Source organism: Oncorhynchus keta, chromosome 34 (genome assembly GCF_023373465.1).
Source record: "Oncorhynchus keta strain PuntledgeMale-10-30-2019 chromosome 34, Oket_V2, whole genome shotgun sequence".
NCBI classification, from domain to species: Eukaryota; Metazoa; Chordata; class Actinopteri; order Salmoniformes; family Salmonidae; genus Oncorhynchus; species Oncorhynchus keta.
Window position 1 is genome coordinate 5,287,518 of NC_068454.1, and position 11,860 is coordinate 5,299,377.

Genomic DNA, 11,860 nt, shown 5'->3' on the forward strand with positions numbered 1-11,860 from the left:
TAGGCCAGTCTCATACTGTAATTACTATAGGCCAGTCTCATACTGTAATTACTATAGGCCAGTCTCATACTGTAATTACTATAGGCCAGTCTCATACTGTAATTACTAAAGGCCAGTTTCATACTATAGGCCAGTCTCATACTGTAATTACTATAGTCCAGTCTTGTACTGTAATTACTATAGGCCAGTCTCATACTGTAATTACTAAAGGCCAGTTTCATACTATAGGCCAGTCTCATACTGTAATTACTATAGTCCAGTCTTGTACTGTAATTACTATAGGCCAGTCTCATACTGTAATTACTGTAGGCCAGTCTCATACTGTAGCTACTATAGGCCAGTCTCATACTATAACTGCCCAAGGCCAGTCTCATACTGTAGCTACTATAGGCCAGTCTCATACTGTAGCTACTATAGGCCAGTCTCATACTGTAACTACTATAGGCCAGTCTAATACAGTAACTACTATAGGCCTCTACATACTGTAACTACTATTGGCCAGTCTCATACTGTAGTTACTCCAGTCCAGTACCATACTGTAGCTACTATAGGCCAGTCTCATACTGTAGCTACTATAGGCCAGTCTCATACTGTAGCTACTATAGGCCAGTCTCATAGTGTAACTACTATAGGCCAGTCTCATACTGTAGCTACTATAGGCCAGTATCATACTGGAGTTACTATAGGGCTCTACATACTGTAGCTAGTTTAGGCATCTACATACTGTAGCTACAATATGCCTTTACATACTGTAGTTACTATAGGCCAGTCTCATACTGGAGCTACTATAGACTTCTACATACTGTAGCTACTATAGGCCAGTCTCACACTGTAGCTACTATAGACTTCTACATATTGTAGCTACTATAGGCCATTCTCACACTGTAGCTACTATAGGCCAGTCTCATACTGTAGCTACTATAGGCCTCTACATACTGTAGCTTTTATAGGCCAGTCTCAAACTGTAGCTACTATAGGGCAGTCTCATACTGTAGTTACTATTGGACAGTCTCATACTGTATCTACTATAGGCACGTCTCATACTGTAATTACTATAGGCCAGTCTCAAACTGTAGCTACTATAGGCACGTCTCATAGCGTAGCTACTGTTGTGTCTTTGGCTATGCCGGATTAAGTGATATGACATGCTATTCTATAAAATAATTCCTCTGTAATTAATATTACCTGATTGAGCTAATCATGTAAATGTAATTAACTAGAATGTCGGGGCACCACAAAATAATGTTTATAGAGCTGTTATCTTCCGAGGTTAAAGACCTGGTTTCCTCAATAGCAGTCAATATGAATCATCACCTTATTCAGTCTCATCTGAAAGTTGTAAATTCTTGGTTATCTTCAGCAACCCTGGCTAGCAAGTTGAATCAGCAATACAACATTTGGTTTAATTATTTATTTACTAAATACATAAACAATCACACAGAATTACACATACACAGGATGGGTCCTACATTGGTTACTAATTATGTCATGAAAATGCATGTCCCTGGTGGACGGAGCCGATATGACGGCTGGTTACACAAAGGAAAGTTGGTTGGGATTGAATGAAAGAGCGAGAAGACTGAGGAACAAAAGGTTTTGTGTCTCTATCGGACTATGCTATTCTAAGCTATGCTATCGTAAATACAGAATCTTATGCATTCTAAATAACCGCCCATTTGAAAAAGGAAAATGCAATAAATATTTACTCTGAGCTACGCTTTGATCGGTTGGTCGTAGATGGAAGGCCGGGTTGTTCTTTGAAGAATGTCTGGTTGTAGAACGATTCTTGAGTAATTCGATGTTTGAGTAAAACAGCTCTTGAGTAAGGTTCTGTGTGTGTGTGTGTGTGTGTGTGTGTGTGTGTGTGTGTGTGTGTGTGTGTGTGTATGTGTGTGTGTGTGTGTGTGTGTGTGTGTGTGTGTGTGTGTGTCTGTGGGACCTTGCTTCTCTCCGCCTCCTTTTCTATGCTGAATTTCTTTGTAAAGGTGCAGAATAAACGATCGTACTTATCGTGGTGTGCATTGAACCAACGCTCTGTGTGTGTGTGTTCAGGCAAACAGCATGAATATAATCAGCATGCTAATACCGATGATAGTGTGAGTTGTTCTGAATGGCGACGGGAATAGAAGGTGTTTTCTTCGCAGGCATCATCACGAGGTGACCTTACACGATCACTTTTCCTCTCAGGGGTATCAGCGTTAAAAAAAAATCCTGTAATTCCTCTGTTCTGCTCCCGGCACTCTTTTCAATTACAACCTTCAAAACTTTCTTCTAAAAGAAGAAGAAGAAGCCCTGTGCAATATCTACGTCTGGGAAATAGGATGTGAATTTATGGAAAGGTCAAAATTAAATCAGAAAGGATGAATCCTTTAGAGAGCAGAGCAGGAATTCAAATGACCGTCACTTCATGAACGTTGTAGAGATATGTAGGCTTCGCTGGGGTGGCTGCTGGCAAGGGCCTATCACTTCATGAACGTTGTAGAGATATGTAGGCTTCACTAGGACCAAGTGTTAGACCTACAACAACAACACTACAACGCCAGTAGGTAGGACCAAGTGTTAGACCTACAACAACAACACTACAACGCCAGTAGGTAGGACCAAGTGTTAGACCTACAACAACAACACTACAACGCCAGTAGGTAGGACCAAGTGTTAGACCTACAACAACAACACTACAAGCCAGTAGGTAGGACCAAGTGTTAGACCTACAACAACAACACTACCAAGCCAGTAGGTAGGACCAAGTGTTAGACCTACAACAACAACACTACCAAGCCAGTAGGTAGGACCAAGTGTTAGACCTACAACAACAACACTACAACGCCAGTAGGTAGGACCAAGTGTTAGACCTACAACAACAACACTACAACGCCAGTAGGTAGGACCAAGTGTTAGACCTACAACAACAACACTACAACGCCAGAAGGTAGGACCAAGTGTTAGACCTACAACAACAACACTACAACGCCAGTAGGTAGGACTAAGTGTTAGACCTACAACAACAACACTACAACGCCAGTAGGTAGGACCAAGTGTTAGACCTACAACAACAACACTACAACGCCAGTAGGTAGGACCAAGTGTTAGACCTACAACAACAACACTACAACGCCAGTAGGTAGGACCAAGTGTTAGACCTACAACAACAACACTACAACGCCAGTAGGTAGGACTAAGTGTTAGACCTACAACAACAACACTACAACGCCAGTAGGTAGGACCAAGTGTTAGACCTACAACAACAACACTACCAAGCCAGTAGGTAGGACCAAGTGTTAGACCTACAACAACAACACTACAACGCCAGTAGGTAGGACCAAGTGTTAGACCTACAACAACAACACTACCAAGCCAGTAGGTAGGACCAAGTGTTAGACCTACAACAACAACACTACCAAGCCAGTAGGTAGGACCAAGTGTTAGACCTACAACAACAACACTACCAAGCCAGTAGGTAGGACCAAGTGTTAGACCTACAACAACAACACTACCAAGCCAGTAGGTAGGACCAAGTGTTAGACCTACAACAACAACACTACAACGCCAGTAGGTAGGACCAAGTGTTAGACCTACAACAACAACACTACAACGCCAGTAGGTAGGACCAAGTGTTAGACCCACAACAACACTACAACGCCAGAAGGTAGGACCAAGTGTTAGACCTACAACAACAACACTACAACGCCAGTAGGTAGGACTAAGTGTTAGACCTACAACAACAACACTACAACGCCAGTAGGTAGGACCAAGTGTTAGACCTACAACAACAACACTACAACGCCAGAAGGTAGGACCAAGTGTTAGACCTACAACAACAACACTACAACGCCAGTAGGTAGGACTAAGTGTTAGACCTACAACAACAACACTACCAAGCCAGTAGGTAGGACCAAGTGTTAGACCAACAACAACACTACAAAGCCAGTAGGTAGGACCAAGTGTTAGACCTACAACAACAACACTACCACGCCAGTAGGTAGGACCAAGTGTTAGACCTACAACAACAACACTACAACGCCAGTAGGTAGGACCAAGTGTTAGACCTACAACAACAACACTACAACGCCAGTAGGTAGGACTAAGTGTTAGACCTACAACAACAACACTACAACGCCAGTAGGTAGGACCAAGTGTTAGACCTACAACAACAACACTACCAAGCCAGTAGGTAGGACCAAGTGTTAGACCTACAACAACAACACTACAACGCCAGTAGGTAGGACCAAGTGTTAGACCTACAACAACAACACTACAACGCCAGTAGGTAGGACTAAGTGTTAGACCTACAACAACAACACTACAACGCCAGTAGGTAGGACCAAGTGTTAGACCTACAACAACAACACTACCAAGCCAGTAGGTAGGACCAAGTGTTAGACCAACAACAACACTACAAAGCCAGTAGGTAGGACCAAGTGTTAGACCTACAACAACAACACTACAACGCCAGTAGGTAGGACCAAGTGTTAGACCTACAACAACAACACTACAACGCCAGTAGGTAGGACCAAGTGTTAGACCAACAACAACACTACCAAGCCAGTAGGTAGGACCAAGTGTTAGACCAACAACAACACTACAACGCCAGTAGGTAGGACCAAGTGTTAGACCTACAACAACAACACTACAACGCCAGAAGGTAGGACCAAGTGTTAGACCAACAACAACACTACAACGCCAGTAGGTAGGACCAAGTGTTAGACCTACAACAACAACACTACAACGCCAGTAGGTAGGACTAAGTGTTAGACCTACAACAACAACACTACAACGCCAGTAGGTAGGACCAAGTGTTAGACCTACAACAACAACACTACAACGCCAGTAGGTAGGACCAAGTGTTAGACCTACAACAACAACACTACAACGCCAGAAGGTAGGACCAAGTGTTAGACCAACAACAACACTACAACGCCAGTAGGTAGGACCAAGTGTTAGACCTACAACAACAACACTACAACGCCAGTAGGTAGGACCAAGTTTGAGCAGCTGTCCAATAAAAAAACAAAAGCCTTGATGACCGAACACTATTCAACATAGACAGCAGCTGTGGATCTGCAGGGTAGAGGAGCACAAGGCATTTAACACAGCTCACGTGGTGTGTTGTTTTGTGGTTGTGTGTCTGTGTGTCTGTGTGGTTGTGTGTCTGTGTGGTTGTGTGTCTGTGTGTGGTTGTGTGTCTGTGTGGTTGTGTGTCTGTGTGTGGTTGTGTGTCTGTGTGTGGTTGTGTGTCTGTGTGGTTGTGTGTCTGTGTGGTTGTGTGTCTGTGTGGTTGTGTGTCTGTGTGGTTGTGTGTCTGTGTGTGGTTGTGTGTCTGTGTGGTTGTGTGTCTGTGTGGTTGTGTGTCTGTGTGGTTGTGTGTCTGTGTGTGGTTGTGTGTCTGTGGTTGTGTGTCTGTGTGGTGTGTCTGTGTCTGTGTGTCTGTGTGTGTCTGTGTGGTTGTGTGTCTGTGTGTGGTTGTGTGTCTGTGTGTGGTTGTGTGTCTGTGTGGTTGTGTGTCTGTGTGTGGTTGTGTGTCTGTGTGGTTGTGTGTCTGTGTGGTTGTGTGTCTGTGTGGTTGTGTGTCTGTGTGGTTGTGTGTCTGTGTGTGGTTGTGTGTCTGTGTGTGGTTGTGTGTCTGTGTGGTTGTGTGTCTGTGTGTGGTTGTGTGTCTGTGTGTGGTTGTGTGTCTGTGTGTGGTTGTGTGTCTGTGTGTGGTTGTGTGTCTGTGTGGTTGTGTGTCTGTGTGGTTGTGTGTCTGTGTGGTTGTGTGTCTGTGTGTGGTTGTTTGTCTGTGTGTGGTTGTGTGTCTGTGTGGTTGTGTGTCTGTGTGTGGTTGTTTGTCTGTGTGTGGTTGTGTGTCTGTGTGTGGTTGTGTGTCTGTGTGGTTGTGTGTCTGTGTGTGGTTGTGTGTCTGTGTGTGGTTGTGTGTCTGTGTGGTTGTGTGTCTGTGTGGTTGTGTGTCTGTGTGTGGTTGTGTGTCTGTGTGGTTGTGTGTCTGTGTGGTTGTGTGTCTGTGTGGTTGTGTGTCTGTGTGTGGTTGTGTGTCTCTGTGGTTGTGTTTGTGTGGGGTTGTGTGTCTGTGTGTGGTTGTGTGTCTCTGTGGTTGTGTTTGTGTGGGGTTGTAAGTTGCGTGTAATGTGTAGTTGTTTGTGGTTGCGTGTGTGTGTCTGTGTGTTGAGTGTGTGTGTGGTTGTATGTGTGTGTGTGTGTGTGTGTGTGTGTGTGTGTGTGTGTGTGTGTGTGTGTGTGTGTGTGTGTGTGTGTGTGTGGTTGTGTGTCTATGTGTGGTTGTGTGTCTGTGTGTTGAGTGTGTGTGTGGTTGTGTGTCTGTGTGTTGAGTGTGTGTGTGTGTATGTGTGGTTGTGTGTGTTTGTGTGGTTGTGTGTCTGTGTGTTGAGTGTGTGTGTGGTTGTGTGGTTGTGTGTATATGTGTGGTTCACATCATTTACATTACATTTAAGTCATTTAGCAGACGCTCTTATCCAGAGCGACATCAACCTGTTTATGCACATGTGATGAGCATTAGCTACTCTGTATGTGTTTACACCGTGATTAATTAACATTTGACCACTTTACCATATCGCTGAATTGTATAATCTACTAAATATAGAATAATGTCCCTCTAATGTATGCATGCATATGTGTCACTGAGCAAACATTGCAGACCTCCCACTCTGATCATCAGTGGCTGGGAATATTCATACACATACTTCATCTGCTTGTGTGTGTGTGTGTGTGTGTGTGTGTGTGTGTGTGTGTGTGTGTGTGTGTGTGTGTGTGTGTGTGTGTGTGTGTGTGTGTGTGTGTGTGTGTGAGTATATCACTCCCCGTTCTCTCATTCTCCTTTACAATAAAAAAAGGACAACAAGAACACTAGGGAGCACACTTACTCCAGAAATGAATGAGAGAGACGTGCAGGGAGATGGAGAATGAAAGAAAGAGAACGGGGGAGAGGGGGAGAAGGAGAAGGAGAGGTGGAGGGGGGGAGAAGGAGAGGGAGAGGCAGAGAGGGAGAGAGAACGGGAGAGAGAGAACGGGAGAGAGAGGGAGGGAGAAGGAGAGGGAGAGGTGGAGGGGGGAGAAGGAGAGGGAGAGGCAGAGAGGGAGAGAGAATGAAAGAAAGAGAACAGGAGAGAGGGAGAGGGGGAGAAGGAGAGGGAGAGGGGGAGAAGGAGAGGGGGAGAGGGGGGAGAAGGAGAGGGAGAGGTGGAGGGGGAGAGGGAGAGGCATAGAGGGAGAGAGAATGAAAGAAAGAGAACAGAGAGAGAGAGAGAGAGGGAGAGGGGGGAGAAGGAGAGGGAGAGGGGGAGAAGGAGAGGGAGAGGGGGAGAAGGAGAGGGAGAGGTGGAGAGGGAGAGGGAGAGGGGGAGAAGGAGAGGGAGAGGTGGAGAGGGAGAGGCAAAGAGGGGGAGAGGGGAGAAGGAGAAGAAGAGCGGGAGAAGGAGAGGGGGAGAGGGGGAGAGGGGGAGGAGGAGAGGGAGTGGGAGAGGCGGAGAGGAGGAGAAGGAGAGGGAGAGGTGGAGAGGGAGAGAAGGAGAGGGAGAGGTGGAGAGGGAGAGAAGGAGAGGGGGAGATGGAGAGGAAGAAGGAGAGGTAGAGAGTGTGTGCGTGTGAGTGTCTTATATAGGATAATCTTGATGTCAGGTCTGATTTCATTAGAGGGACTAATCAGGTCCATATATTTTAAGTGCTGCTTTAATTTGTGTAATCTCTACAGGATATGTCTGTTGCCTGCCTTAAAGGCAGAGCTAACATCCGAAGCTGAAAGACTGAAACAGGCAGAACTAATGTCACAGAGAAAACATCACAACATGGAACATTGAAACAGGCAGAACTACCGTCACAGAGAGAAAACATCACAACATGGAACATTGAAACAGGCGGAACTACCTTCACAGAGAGAAAACATCACAACATGGAACATTGAAACAGGCAGAACTACCGTCACAGAGAGAAAACATCACAACATGGAACATTGAAACAGGCAGAACTACCGTCACAGAGAGAAAACATCACAACATGGAACATTGAAACAGGCAGAACTACCGTCACAGAGAGAAAACATCACAACATGGAACATTGAAACAGGCAGAACTACCGTCACAGAGAGAAAACATCACAACATGGAACATTGAAACAGGCAGAACTAATGTCACAGAGAGAAAACATCACAACATGGAACATTGAAACAGGCAGAACTACCTTCACAGAGAGAAAACATCACAACATGGAACATTGAAACAGGCGGAACTACCTTCACAGAGAGAAAACATCACAACATGGAACATTGAAACAGGCAGAACTACCGTCACAGAGAGAAAACATCACAACATGGAACATTGAAACAGGCAGAACTACCGTCACAGAGAGAAAACATCACAACATGGAACATTGAAACAGGCAGAACTACCTTCACAGAGAGAAAACATCACAACATGGAACATTGAAACAGGCAGAACTACCTTCACAGAGAGAAAACATCACAACATGGAACATTGAAACAGGCAGAACTACCTTCACAGAGAGAAAACATCACAACATGGAACATTGAAACAGGCAGAACTACCTTCACAGAGAGAAAACATCACAACATGGAACATTGAAACAGGCAGAACTACCGTCACAGAGAGAAAACATCACAACATGGAACATTGAAACAGGCAGAACTAATGTCACAGTGTCTGTGTTTATATGAGTGTACGTGTATATGCGTGTGTGTGTGTGTGTGTTTGTATATGCGTGTGTTTGTATATATATGTGTGTGTGTATGTGTGCGCACATTCACGTGTGTGTGTGTGTGTGCCTGCGTGCGAATGTTTAAGTGTGTATGTGTGTGTGTGTGTGTGTGTGTGTGTGTGTGTGTGTCTAGTGTGTGTGTGTGTGTGTGTGTGTGTCCTTGCATATATTTGTTTATGTTTCATCTGTTTAATTCAGTTAGTGAAGGCAGTGTGTTTATGTCAGTTAGTGAAGGCAGTGTGTTTATGTCAGTTAGTGAAGGCAGTGTGTTTAATTCAGTGAGTGAAGGCAGTGTGTTTATGTCAGTTAGTGAAGGCAGTGTGTTTATGTCAGTTAGTGAAGGCAGTGTGTTTATGTCAGTTAGTGAAGGCAGTGTGTTTAATTCAGTTAGTGAAGGCAGTGTGTTTAATTCAGTTAGTGAAGGCAGTGTGTTTATGTCAGTTAGTGAAGGCAGTGTGTTTAATTCAGTTAGTGAAGGCAGTGTGTTTATGTCAGTGAGTGAAGGCAGTGTGTTTATGTCAGTGAGTGAAGGCAGTGTGTTTAATTCAGTGAGTGAAGGCAGTGTGTTTATGTCAGTTAGTGAAGGCAGTGTGTTTATGTCAGTTAGTGAAGGCAGTGTGTTTATGTCAGTTAGTGAAGGCAGTGTGTTTATGTCAGTTAGTGAAGGCAGTGTGTTTATGTCAGTTAGTGAAGGCAGTGTGTTTAATTCAGTGAGTGAAGGCAGTGTGTTTATGTCAGTTAGTGAAGGCAGTGTGTTTATGTCAGTTAGTGAAGGCAGTGTGTTTATGTCAGTTAGTGAAGGCAGTGTGTTTATGTCAGTTAGTGAAGGCAGTGTGTTTATGTCAGTTAGTGAAGGCAGTGTGTTTATGTCAGTTAGTGAAGGCAGTGTGTTTATGTCAGTTAGTGAAGGCAGTGTGTTTATGTCAGTGAGTGAAGGCAGTGTGTTTATGTCAGTTAGTGAAGGCAGTGTGTTTATGTCAGTTAGTGAAGGCAGTGTGTTTAATTCAGTGAGTGAAGGCAGTGTGTTTATGTCAGTTAGTGAAGGCAGTGTGTTTATGTCAGTTAGTGAAGGCAGTGTGTTTATGTCAGTTAGTGAAGGCAGTGTGTTTATGTCAGTTAGTGAAGGCAGTGTGTTTATGTCAGTTAGTGAAGGCAGTGTGTTTAATTCAGTGAGTGAAGGCAGTGTGTTTATGTCAGTTAGTGAAGGCAGTGTGTTTATGTCAGTTAGTGAAGGCAGTGTGTTTATGTCAGTTAGTGAAGGCAGTGTGTTTATGTCAGTTAGTGAAGGCAGTGTGTTTAATTCAGTTAGTGAAGGCAGTGTGTTTAATTCAGTGAGTGAAGGCAGTGTGTTTATGTCAGTTAGTGAAGGCAGTGTGTTTATGTCAGTTAGTGAAGGCAGTGTGTTTATGTCAGTTAGTGAAGGCTGTGTGTTTATAATATAAATAATAATATATGCCATTTAGCTGACGCTTTTATCCAAAGCGACTTACAGTCATGTGTGCATACATTCTATGGGTGGTCCCGGGATCGAACCCACTACCCTGGCGTTACAAGCGCCATGCTCTACCAACTGAGCTACAGAAGGACCACCCATGTTTAATTCAGTTAGTGAAGGCAGTGTGTTTAATTCAGTGAGTGAAGCCAGTGTGTTTATGTCAGTTAGTGAAGGCAGTGTGTTTAATTCAGTGAGTGAAGGCAGTGTGTTTATGTCAGTTAGTGAAGGCAGTGTGTTTATGTGTATTTATTGACTTCATGGCAAGATGGTAGAGGACTTCATGGCAAGATGGTAGATGACTTTATGGCAAGATGGTAGAGGACTTCATGACAAGATGGTAGAGGACTTCATGGCAAGATGGTAGAGGACTTCATGGCAAGATGGTAGATGACTTCATGGCAAGATGGTAGATGACTTCATGGCAAGATGGTCGAGGACTTCATGGCAAGATGGTAGATGACTTCATGACAAGATGGTAGAGGACTTCATGGCAAGATGGTAGAGGACTTCATGGCAAGATGGTAGATGACTTCATGGCAAGATGGTAGATGACTTCATGGCAAGATGGTAGAGGACTTCATGGCAAGATGGTAGAGGACTTCATGGCAAGATGGTAGATGACTTCATGGCAAGATGGTAGATGACTTCATGACAAGATGGTAGAGGACTTCATGGCAAGATGGTAGAGGACTTCATGGCAAGATGGTAGAGGACTTCATGGCAAGATGGTAGAGGACTTCATGGCAAGATGGTAGAGGACTTCATGGCAAGATGGTAGAGGACTTCATGGCAAGATGGTAGATGACTTCATGACAAGATGGTAGATGACTTCATGGCAAGATGGTAGAGGACTTCATGGCAAGATGGTAGAGGACTTCATGGCAAGATGGTAGAGGAATTCATGACAAGATGGTAGAGGACTTCATGGCAAGATGGTAGATGACTTCATGGCAAGATGGTAGAGGAATTCATGACAAGATGGTAGAGGACTTCATGGCAAGATGGTAGAGGCATTCATGGCAAGATGGTAGAGGACTTCATGGCAAGATGGTAGAGGACTTCATGGCAAGATGGTAGAGGACTTCATGGCAAGATGGTAGAGGCATTCATGGCAAGATGGTAGAGGACTTCATGGCAAGATGGTAGATGACTTCATGGCAAGATGGTAGATGACTTCATGACAAGATGGTAGATGACTTCATGGCAAGATGGTAGATGACTTCATGGCAAGATGGTAGAGGCATTCATGGCAAGATGGTAGAGGACTTCATGACAAGATGGTAGATGACTTCATGGCAAGATGGTAGAGGACTTCATGACAAGATGGTAGAGGACTTCATGGCACGATGGTAGATGACTTCATGGCAAGATGGTAGAGGACTTCATGACAAGATGGTAGATGACTTCATGGCAAGATGGTAGAGGACTTCATGGCACGATGGTAGATGACTTCATGGCAAGATGGTAGATGAATTGATGACAAGATGGTAGAGGACTTCATGGCAAGATGGTAGAGGACTTCATGGCAAGATGGTAGATGACTTCATGGCAAGATGGTAGATGAATTGATGACAAGATGGTAGAGGACTTCATGGCAAGATGGTAGATGACTTCATGGCAAGATGGTAGAGGACTTCATGGCAA